General features: G+C 40.9%; 1 pseudogene; it reads right to left on the reverse strand.

Moving 5' to 3' along the window:
• Positions 1–8192: 8192 nt before the first annotated feature.
• On the reverse strand, positions 8193–8615 carry LOC105711891 (NADH dehydrogenase [ubiquinone] 1 beta subcomplex subunit 11, mitochondrial-like; annotated as a pseudogene).
• Between the last annotated feature and the right edge of the window lie 3737 nt (positions 8616–12352).

Consider the following 12352-nt stretch of genomic DNA (forward strand, 5'->3'; position numbering starts at 1 on the left):
GGATGTGGTCCTTCCAAAGGTCAGAGGGGAGATCATTGAGGGGACCTTGGGCTCAGCCTAGTCCCTGAGCCATGCTGTGCCTCTGTCAGAGGGGAACAGCCACACACAAATGCCTGACATGTCACAAAGGGTCTTCAAAACTTTTCTCAAAAGAAATTTCCCAAGATTAAATTTTCACAAGTATAACTTAAACTAAAATCTACTGAAGAGGAACAAACCCTGATCACGTATTAATGCTTGCCTTCTCTGTCTTGAAGTATAGCTGAAGTCATTTTGTTTGGTGTCTCTAGTAATAGAGGCCACTGTGAACCAGAAGCTTGGGCTGTGAGTCCTTGCTCTGGGACCATGTGAGCTCATTGATTTGTCCAAGTCTTAACCTTTTTGTGCTTCAATTTCCCCATCTGTTAAAAATGAGGAAAAATGCCCACTTTACGGAGTTTCAGTGAAGAAAAAGGTAGGTAATACATATAAAAATTGCCTGAATAATTTGGAAAACCTTGTACAGATGGCAGAGATTTTAAAACATATTAGTGCTGTAAATGGGAACCTTTTTTTTGAATTTCTTTCTGATATTGGTCAGGTTTTTCTGAGAGCAGTAAAATTTTACCTTGACTCAGTGTGCCCTGAAGCATGTGGCATTGTAAATACATTTTAAAGAAATAGGACATTAGAGGAGAAATTCGAATTGCATTTTTCATATGGTAAAGGGTGGTGTGGTGAGTTAAGTTTTCTAGGGCAAACATCACATTGTCACGGTTTATCTACTGTGTCCAGCTAACAAGGTGCTGTGCACAGAGAAAATGCTAACAAGAAGTTTGCTGCTAATCACAGAGAACTGAACTGTTGTTCAAATTTAACTACAGTACATAGAGTTGGAGCATAAATGTCTCTGTTAGTGTCTCGTAGTGCTTCTGTATTTCTTCAGCACCTGCTCAAATTAAAATACTGGAATTCCAGACTGCATATCAGAAAGTCACCCCACCCCTCATTTTGGGTAGATGAAGGGCTGGATAGAGACAGACATCTGTGCTTTCAGACTTGTGCCTTGAGCCCACGTTGTCACCTACCTGCCACAAAGACCTCTGACTTCTGAATTTTCTCCAGAGCTCACATTTCTAAAAGCTGAACCTTGGAGAACTCAGTGCTAAGGAGATCTTGGCAGGCAGTTCCCGAGCAGGCAGTAGTCATTCTCCTTTCTGCATTCATACATCCATAAAACTTGTTAAAACCTCAAGCCTGCCGAGTCCTGAGGATTCAAGGAGTTGCCGAAGAAAACTGCCCCTGTTAGCTAACTTGTTTTAACCTCAGCTTCTGAAAGTTGGGGGCCAACCTGAATTCTTCCTGCTACGCTTCTGTTGCTGGGCACCTATCTTTCTTTGTTTCTTGCCTGAGACAGTAAACAGAGAGTAATGGCTGCACAAGCACCAGCTCTTTTGTGATAGCCTGGGAGCTTCATGCAAGGAGTTCTGAACAGGTTGCAAAAGAGAAGCTATTGCTGAATGCCAAAAAAACCAAAACCAAAAACAAACAGAAAAGCAACAAAAAAACTCCGTCTCCAGTTCTAGCTTGTTAGCTTTTTCCAAGCCTTTGGGACCTTGCCTTCCCAATCAATGAGTCAGAAACCTTGACAGATACCAGAGGAAGATTTGACCTGTACTGAATACACTTCAGCTTTATTTGAATGTGTTTTTCACAGTCATTAGAAATCAGGCACATTTTAAAAGTCAAACATTAAAATGGCTTTGCATTTTTAATGTTTTAAGGTGAAGGTTGCAGCTTTTAGCATGAGAAGAAAGCTAAAAGGCAAACCCAAAAGTAGTTGAAACATAGTGGAAAGAGAACTGAAGGAAACACATTCTCTTCCTAGAGACCATTTCAGATGCACTAAACATCGAAAGATGATGATGTGCCACTCTATCTAAGTCAAAAAAAATGAGGCCTTTTTGAAATATTACAAAACTCCATGTATGCTGAAATTATAATAGTGTGTTTCTAGATTTTATGATTGCAGATTTTGGCATTAATTCAGGGAAGCCGCCCTGTACCCCTCTCTGCTTTATTCATGTCCTCCTGATTTGTGTGCCTGTTGGAGAATCCAGCAGAGCTGTCTGTTGCCCTCTGCCTTTTAACACCGAGCAAGATATGTTCACTGTCTCGTCCTTGGTTTCCTCAGCGGTACAGGAAAGATAGTTTATACGTTACATTTCAGGATGCTCTCAGAAACATTATTTTATAAATAGCTCTGTGAGGTCGGTGAGGAGGACCAAGGTCAGAGAGTTTAGATGTTTTGCCCAGAGACCCAAGACAAACAGGAGGACAACTCAGATCTTCATGCTCTGAGTGTATGTCGCTCCTTCAGCTGTACTGCATGGGTTTTAAATTTCTTATAAATTCTGAGGATATGGTGTTGGGTGATGGACAAAAATATGCAAATAAATGGATTGCTTTATTGCCTGATTATTGTTTATTTGAGTAAATATTCATTTGAATGTTGCTATTACGCCTACAAAATGCGTAATTGTTTTATTATTGAGAATATTAGCACTCTGGAAGGAGAGGCTTTAAATATCTGATAAACACAACAAAAAAATATTGAATAATGTGAAGTATTTTAATAAGTTCCCATTGACTTTAGTTTGCAAATTATGGTAATGGAGTAAAGGCAGGGATTTCTGATTAGGGAAATTGACAGGAGTACGGGGGGGGGGTGTGTGTGTGTGTGTGTGTGTGTGTGTGAGAAACACACAACTACATTTACAGCTTTTCAGATGTTATTGAATGCTATACACAGTTGTGTAAATGTTAAGAAAATAAAACCTGTAATGAAATACTTTATCATGTCAGGTAAAATATATCATTAGGAGTGCTGTTTGAGGTAAGTTTCAGCCTGTCTTTAAGATGTGGTAGATCAAGAGTAATTTAACATGATTTAGCACTGCTGTTTCACAGCTAAATATTATCAGTGGCTGAAGAGATAATGAAATGCGGTGCACATAAGGTATGTTTTCTTTCTTCTCTTTTTTTTCTAAATGAGAGTTCTATGAAAACCTCTCTGAGATATCAAAAGTCCTTTTCTGATCTGAATAAATATTTTCTCTTCAGGCAGGTCATATATTATAGTTTGTTTAATAAAATAAAGGTTTGTGGCAGAAGCACATGAAATGCAGATAATGGTAAAATAGCACTAAACATAGCCCCTCAGGACAGGTGTGGAGTGTTATTTTAGCAGTAAACCCCTTCTTATTAAAGTGTCTGTCATGGGTGCTTTGGAAGCAGCTGACCTTCTTTCTTACAAAGTGGCTGTAAAGCCACATCCTGACTTGTTTTCCTTCATCATGGACTTAGATACTCCACAACTGAGTATCTTGTCTTTGGATTTGTGAATGTCCTGACACAATGTAGTCTAAAGTAATTGGAAAACTGAACTCAGATTTTCTTTGTTTTTAAAATGGAATTTTCCAGCCCGTATTCTTCAGACCCACTCATTTAGGAAATTTGTTGCCTAAAAATAGTTTAGGCGTGTAACCATGGGGATTTATAAGTGGAAAAATAATACGTTAAGCAACAATACATACAGAAAGTACTAAAGCTGCGATAAATTAACTTGACTTAGGGCCGTGCTGTTTGGTTAAGATAGCCTTTTTCAGTTTCAGGTTCTTTATCAAACCTCTCTGCTTCTTATCTATGTATTCCTCTCAATTATATCCCACACATGTTAGCTACAAGAGCCATCATTTTCCTGAAGCACCTCTTCCATCATGGTGCTAACCTGATTATTAAAGGGAAAAACATGCAGGGAGGGGGCTCCTGAAGTGTCCAAGGTTGAAGTTCAAGGCTTCGTTTTGACATTTAAGGCTTGAGCTTTGTTCACCCTGTGCACGAGCTTCCTCCAGTTGAGCTAAACTGGGTCACCGATTCTTTCTCAGACAGTTCTTGCGCTTTCCTATATCTGGGTTTTGACTTCTTCTGCTCCCTCTGGATTTTGGACCAAAAAGATTCCAGTTAATCATTGGAATTCTGTTTTCTGTGGTCTACCTCAGATGAGAGCATAATAACATGGTGGGCAGGAGCCTAGGCATTGGAATGAAATACCCTCAAGCTGTAATTATAGCTCTACCACGTATGAATGAAAACATAGCCAAAGACCTTAACCCAGCTGGTCCAGCCTGCCTTATTTTGTTGTTGTTCCGTTTGTGGTGTTTTAGGCTTTCAGCAGCTTGAGGCCATAGCTTTTGGTTTCTGTCTCTAGAGACAAGCGGAATAGAGGGTTGAGGTAGGGGCTTTACTGGCCCCACCGGAAACATAAACTAAAAACCCATGACTGTATTCTCTCCCTTGGGAACCCTCAAACCTCAGTTTTACCATCTATAAAATGGAGATAACGATACCCAGTAGTTTTATTGTGAGAATAAAATAAAATAATGGATTTAAGGCGTATATGATCGCAGCATCTGACAATTGGTAGGCACTTGGTAAGATACTGCTTATTGCCTCCTCTTCCACAGAGTTCATCTGCTTTCCTGCTCCCACACAGCAATTAGTCCCTGATCTGTGTCCTCATAGCCCTTTGTCTCCTTGCTTTATAGTATTTGCTATGTTATATTAGCATTTTTTCTCCCTTAAGTTCCTTGAAGTTGATCTCTGCTAGGTATTTCATAAATGTTGGTTGAATGAAATTGAGTTGCAGAACCAGTGTACTTAACAGTGGGGTTTAAATGATCTCAGCTTTCAAAAAACTGAACCAAGAACCCAAGCACAATTTTCTTTTTTTTAAGGCAGAGTCTCACTCTGTCACCCAGGCTGCAGTGCAGTGGCACGATCTCAGCTTACTGCAACCTCCACCTCCTGGGTTCAAGCCATTCTCCTGCCTCAGCCTCTTGACTAGCCGGGATCACAAGTGCACACCACCACCCCTGACTAATTTGTGTATTTTTAATAGAGACAGGATTTCACGATGTTGGTCAGGCTGGTCTCGAACTCCTGACCTCGTGATCTGCCCACCTTAGCCTCCCAAAGTGCTGGGATTACAGGCATGAGCCACTGCACCTGGCCCATATTTTTATGTATAACAACTGGAAACCCAGCTGACAATCAGCAGAATAGAAGGCCAGATACTTATATTATGTAAGTCCGACTCAAATGACTGGGTAGGAATGAAGAGGTCAAATAGCTGTCTGAAGTCATTCAGCTGCTTTGGTATTTGGGCTTCAGCACCATTGGTCTGATCTCTTGTAAAGTTACTAATATTTATTGTAATAGTGATTCCTGTGTGTTTCAGATTCTCTTTAAGTCATGTTAGTAATTCAACTCTCTGACTTACCCTGGAATCTTCAAAATTCTCATATAAGAGTCAAGGATTCAAGTGAAGCAGCAGCTGGCCCTGGGACTTGTGACCAGTAGGGAGGTGTAGTAAGTCATCGGTGTCCATCCAGCTGTCACTCTGCACCTTGCCGTCTTCTTTTCTTTATCCATGTGTGTTTTCTCTCAGAATACCCTTACTTGGTAGAGAATTTGAAGCTGCAAGTCCTGTAACATAATCAGAATTCTCCGGATTCTAGCCTTGATCAAAAACTAGAAAAACTATGAAAGTTTTTTTTAATAAGCTCAAATTATGTGCAAATTATCATTCTCTCTACTTCTGCCTCATATGTGTTTTACCTTAAAAGTACTTTTTTCTCCATGAAAACAGTAGCAAGACATTTTTGAAGGAAGGGTGGGCTGTTCAGTGCTCTCCTCAGTTATATCTCATACACAGGAGCTATAAAGCATTTACATTCTACCTAAAATATCTCTTTAATCATGGGTCTCCCTTGAGTCCTCTTCCCCCCAACAAAAGGTAAAGGGGAGAAAAACTTTTTCATTTTTGCGTCAGTTAAGTAGGTAGCAGTTGGTGAGAAAATTAAGCGTGAAAATTGAATTGGTAAGCAAAGTAGTTGACAATATTCAAACATTTACATTTTGCCATATCCTCTCATTTAAAGTGAGATCATGAAGAAGAGACTGTAATGACTTAAAGGGGGAGGTGGGTTGCGGGTGGCTCATGCCTGTAATCCCAGCACTTTGGAAGGCTGAGGCCGGTCAATTGCTTGAGCCCAGGAGTTTGAGATTAGCCTTGGCAACATGGCAAAATCCTGTGTCTACTAAAAATAGGAAAATTCAGGTGTGCTGGCATACACCTGTGATCCCAGCTACTCAGGAGGTGGAGGTGGGAAGATCCCCTGAGCCTGGGTGGTGGGGGTCCACGCTGCAGCCATCCACGATCGTACTACTGCACTCCAGCCTCAGTGAAAGACTGAGACCCTGTTTCAAAAGAAAAGGGAGAGTAACATCATTCCATTTGGTAGATCTTTAAAAGTAAGAGTAGTACATTTTTAATTTTAACAAAATTAAAATTTAATGAAATTACGCCTTATGACTTTTGACAGGTTCCACTTTTATCAGGATCCATTTTATGCTTTCTACAAAAGAGGCTGATCTATTGCCTATGGTTTTTTTTTTTATTTTTTTCTTTCTGATTTTAATCATCTATAGTGGGATTCTAGCAAATGCTGTCAATAAAGAAGTGATTCTGCTCACAAGTTAAGAAGGCACACTCCACTTGCAAATAATGCCATTCATTCATATCTAGCTTATCATTTTTTCCCTGGTAGAATGTGGAAACACCACCTAGAGGAGAAAAGATAGCTGCCTCAATTATGGAAGATGTCGAAACAGCCCCAGGCCAGCATGTGTGAAACCTGTTCAGAGTTTCTCTCTTCTGTGGGTGAAGAGCTGACTCAGATAAGAATTGGCCACAATTAAATTAGGCTCATGTGAGGGAATGTCAGGCTTTAGGGACTGCCCTGTGTGTTCATCATTGATTGGACCTGTGGAAATTCTTTTCCGGAAGGAACTGGTGTCACCAGGATCTTGATGAGCTCTGCATGTATTACAGAGGAGAAGTGCTTACCACGTTAAATGTCTGATGATGTTGCCTTGATGTCTGATGATGCTGCAGCAGCAACATTAGACATGAAACCATCTCTGTCCTCTGCTCACTTTGAATATCTTTCGAAGTCACCTGTAGTCCATTTCTTCCCATCTTATGTGTTAGATCTGTCTTCTGTTGGTCTACATGAGAAAGTGAAATACTTGTTTCTGTTTTTTTTTTTTTTAAAAAAAGGAAAAGTAATCCCCACCTATCTTTCCCTCCTGACTTAGACACTGAATGTATGCAAAATTCCCAAATGATTTGAAATTGAAAGTTTCACTCTTTGACTTCTTATTTAGGTTAAGTGGCTTTCTTGACAGGCAAGAGAGTTTTGCAATGGATGAGATGATGGACAGAAGGTGATGTATTATAATTATTGTGTATGCCCTTGGGTTTAAGTAAGGTAATTGTATGAAATTATGTAGTCAATAACTACTCCCTCCCACTCTCATTCCAAAAATATTGTGGCTCTGCTGTAAAGCTCAGGTGTTCTGTACCTTATATAAAAAAATCTTAAAAGTCCCATCCCTTAAAAAAAGGCTTATTTAGAAACATTTGTATTTTATTTTGAATTGTGCAAAAAAAAAAATTTAATTTGACCATCTTAGCTACTTTTAAATGTGCAGTTCAGTAGTGTTAAGTATATGCACATTGGTTTTTGCAATCGTAGGTTAGTGGTTTTGAGGTGGCCCTAGTCTGGGATCAAGGGGACACTGTGTCACAAAAAATTGTGAACATGTTATAAAAGGAAATTGAGGGCGGGCACCATGGCCAATATGGTGAAACCCCATCTCTACTAAAAATACAAAAATTAGCTGGGCATAGTGGCACATGCCTGTAGTGCCAGTTACTTGGGAGGCTGAGGCAGAAGAATTGCTTTAAGCTGGGAGGTGGAGGTTGCAGTGAGCGGAGATCATGCCACTGCACTCTGGCCTGGGCGTCAGAGCGAGACTCCATCTCAAAAAAAAAAAAAGGGGAATTTAAAATGAAATTAAAATGGAGTTAGTGGAGAAGGAAGAAGATATAGTAGGACAGTCATTCCAAAGCCAATTCCCAAATCAAACAGACACAACAAAGTCCAAAGTTTCCAAAACATCAGATTGGTATGTGTTGACTCCTATGGAATTCTTTCTTTTTTCAGGCTTTCAGCCCTTTAATTAGGTCAGGATGGCAGGCAAGGGGTGGGGAAGGTGGTGCTTCTTGAGCCCCACTCAGCAACTGGTCAGTTCTCATCCTCTGGCAGCTGGATCTTGCTGGGGTCGAAGCAGTTGGATTCCATGATGGGAAGGCTATTGGCTCTCGACATTTCACAAGCCTCCCAGCTTCACAGCAGGCCCACTCTTGCATCCTGTAGTCAGGCAGATAGGCCACAAAGGTGCTGCCAAGGACCAGGACCACGGAGACGCCAAAGAAGAAGACAGCTCGCGTGTTCCAGATGTCCAAAACAGGGTCCTTGTCATAACCACGGAGGTCTGGGTTCTTCTCATAGAAGTTTTTGTTCTCAGGGTCTGAGTCCTCCTGCCAGTCTATGGTCAGTTCCAGGGACTGCTTTCCCGCCACAGCAGACGTGGGCAGCCGGGAGCCCTTGCGTCTCTGCTGCCTCCAAAATACCAGGAGTGCTCAAACCTACCAGCCCAGCCACCATGACAGGTGGTGCTGCAGGGTCTCTGACTCGTATGGATTCTATGTGGATCTTATAATATAGATGATAAATATTTGATATAATCTTTACATGAACTGAAAAGGGCAAAATTATACAAATAATTTGTCTGCTTCATGTTTACGTAGTAGAGAGATCAATATTATGATGGCCCAGAACAGAAGTGAGTTTTTTGGCCATTTTTTTGTACAACCAAATAACCAGAAGGTATTTGATTAACAAAATCAAATAATCTTAAACTATTAGATAATTTTTCTTGATGGTCTGGAAGTGAAGTGTTGGATCCAAGTAAACTCCTGAGTAGGAGAAGGAGAGACCTAGGCTGTATGACTTTCATCTGAGTCTGTGAGAGGATAATAAATAAGCATGTTCTTTGGACTTCCATAAAATATGATACTATTATAACCACTTACTGTTGGTCCAGGGCTGGGGCCCTCATTGTTGCCATGTGCCAGCCTGTGTGACATATACTTAGCCCTCAGAACCATCGTTTTACCTCCCCGGTGAGGCTGCTGCTCTCATCATCCCCTGAAGTTCCTGCCTCTTAACATCCCTGGCTCTAGAAACACAAGCCTTGAAGTGAGGTTATATAACAGAGCAGTGATGTGTAAGGTCTGGCAACTCGGTAAGAGCTTGTTCTGTCTTAGCTATTGGCTACTGTTTCCCAACTCAATTCATATTTCTTGAATGCCTGGTATTTGATCTTGCAAAAATATGTGTGAGGCAGAGGGTAGTTGACGCCCAAATTTCTGATTCAGGACGTTTAGTCTAAGTAATTTGTGGCCAGTTTTATCATTTGTTCTTTCTCCTAAAAACGTAAAAGTAATGGAAGGATGGTATTGTTAGCCACATGAGGCTGAGAGCTAACATTTTCTTTTTGATCTGGAAAATAATTCTTTTTAAAACTTATTTATTATTATTATTATTTGAGACAAAGACTCCCTTCTGTAGCCCAGGCTGGAGTGCAATGGCGGGATCTCGGCTCACTGCAACCTCTGCCTCCTAGGTTCAAGTGATCTTCTTGCCTCAGCCTCCCAAGTGGCTGGGATTACAGGAGCCTGCCACCATGCCTGTCTAATTTTTAGTAGAGATGGAGTTTCACCATGTTGGCCAGGCTGGTTTTGAACTCCTGACCTCAGGTGATCTACCCAGTTCGGCCTCCAAAAGTGCTGAGATTACAGATGTGAGTCACTGTGCCCAGCGGAAAATGGTTCTTGAAAACAATAGTATGTCTACTGGATTCTTCAAGTTAAAACTTTGAAGTGCTTGTACATAATTTTCTGTTGCTAAATTCTTTGTTAGTATCATTTACTCTTATAACATTTGCTGCCAACACATGGACATTGAAAAGCAAGTTTCTGGGCTTATATTTGTAATGGCTGAATGACATTTGCTTATAATGGTCAAATCACTGGAGCTTTTTAGATTTTTTTTTTAAATGAGGAAATAGGAAAGGCATGTTAAACGCAACAATAGAAATCTATCCAAAAGAAAATTCAGATCTGAACTCCTTGGGTGAAATAGTTTGGTAAAGGTTAAACAAACTTTCTCTCACTCTTGTGGGACATTAAAATAAATTTCATCTAAATTCTTGTCAGCTGCCCTGTACAGCTGCCCTAAACATCTGCTGTGGATGCTCAAAATTGCTGCTTTTCCCCTTTCGCAGTTTACATATGCTTCTATAAACCATTTATTTGTAATACATAATTAATGGCAACCTGTATACTTGGTTTTTGACTACATATACCCAGGGGTAGACTAGAAGCAAATAGTCTATTTACCTACATGGAATGAGTCTTCTTAGTTTAAGGCTTGTCAAAGCAATGTTCCTATTTCCTTTGCAGAAGCTGTTAATATTAAGAAGAGGTGTTCAAAATCTGTTTAGGTTATTGTAGCTTAGGGTAGAATTAGGGAATTGTGCTTGGTTTCACAATGTGGGGCAGGATATGACAGCCACTGTCTCATAAACCACGCAGCAGAGTAAAATAATTCCCTCAAAGCCATAGAAAAGTGAGGCCACTTGAAGGCCCGAGAGGCTGTGGTCTTGGTAATCATGCAGAGAAAATTATGTGAGCCTCTGGAGAGGTGGCCCTGTGTTGATCTGCGAAGATTAATCTTCCGGGGTCTCGATGCTGTTGGCAGAATAAATGCTTCTGTAAAGAGTGAGATACAAGTCAGGTTGGCCAAAAACTAAGAACATTAGTCCTTGGGAAAAAGCAGGGATTCTAGCTGTCAGGGTGACTGATAGCCTTGCTGCATGTGAATCTTTCCTGGAGAAATCAGGTCAAATGGTTCTACCACCAAGAGGTAATGGATCTTTAATTCTTTGCTGTGAGTGGGAATCTCAGAATCCAGTCAGGTTTACATTGTAGCAATGGAAGTCATCCCAGCTCCACTAGAAGAGAACCCAGTTTTCTATCCTCAGATATGCAGCGCTCACCTTGCCTGGAGCATGATCCCTGGAATCTCTCAATGGCAGTGGAAGAGCTCTATGCAGTGCCTCAGCTTTGTAAAAATTTCTCTTGGGAATTGTTTTTTCCTATTTATATATCATTGGCTCTACCCTTCCCAATATAGTTACATCAGTTCCACTAAGCTGGAGTTTCTCAACCTCAACAATATTGACATGTCAGGCCTGTGTGCTCTATGTTTGGGGGGCTATCCTAGGCAGGACATTGAGTAGCATCTCTGGCTTATACCCACTAGATGCCAGCACCATCCTTCTCATTGTGATAACAAAAAATGTCTGTAGAGATTGTCAAATGTCCCAGGGGGGTCAAAGTTGCCCCTTATTCTATGGGAAAACACTGATCTAATCCTGTGTTTTCTTGGAGTTTCATAAGACATTTGTAGTTTATTCAACAACAAATATTTATTGAGCACCTACTTTGTGCCCAGTAGTATGTATGTTTTGTGTGCGGTAACTGATGTCCAAAGAGAAAGTGTCTGTCTTCATTTTGTTTATACTCAAGTTGGGGTAACTGTTATTAGTCAAATAGTCTTACCAAAATATATTTAGAATAATAATAATTATTGCAAATGAAATGTTCTGTGTGCTCTGAGGACACATAACAGGGGCCATAGCTAATCTTGGAGATCACATAAATCTGCCCTGAGGAATATGGAAGCTGCGTGACTCTGTGAATGTTTTTATGATGGGAAATCAGGGAAGAGGAAGCCAGTTGAACTTGGGAAATGTGCAAAGCTCCTGAGGTGGGAAGTGCTCTGCTAGGAACAATAAGAAAGGCCAGTGTGGCTGGAAAGCAGAGGGTAGCTTGAGATAAGCCAAACAAGAAGCCAGGCTCAAATTTGGCAAAACCTTTTCAGCCACTTAGAAGGTTTTGGTCGTTATGATCCTGAAAGCATAGAAGAGGCATTAAAGTGTTTCGGCAGGGCTAGGATCTGTGCAGGTTTCAGATATGTGGCTGGTTGGGTGTAGCAAGAGTGCTATGGAGGGGATGAGAGTGGAGATGCCAGGCTCGTGAGTGGCTTAAGGCTGTAGGGTTGCTGTCCTCTTTTGCACAGTCAGCCAGTGCCTGGTCCCTTAGTTCTCTCATTCACCTCATTGGCTGTGAAGTGTGATCTGCTGTGTCTCCACAGCCCTAACTGTATTTGAACTCACTGAGTTCTTATACATTCATTTTCTGTTTGAACCATCTGTTTTGGATTGCCTTCTCACTCTGGCTTTCAGTTCCAAAAATGATACCAGGATCCCAAAGAGG

This window comes from Aotus nancymaae, unplaced genomic scaffold, assembly GCF_030222135.1.
Source record: "Aotus nancymaae isolate 86718 unplaced genomic scaffold, 86718_ANA_hifiasm-v0.15.2.pri h1tg000059l, whole genome shotgun sequence".
Classification (NCBI taxonomy): Eukaryota; Metazoa; Chordata; class Mammalia; order Primates; family Aotidae; genus Aotus; species Aotus nancymaae.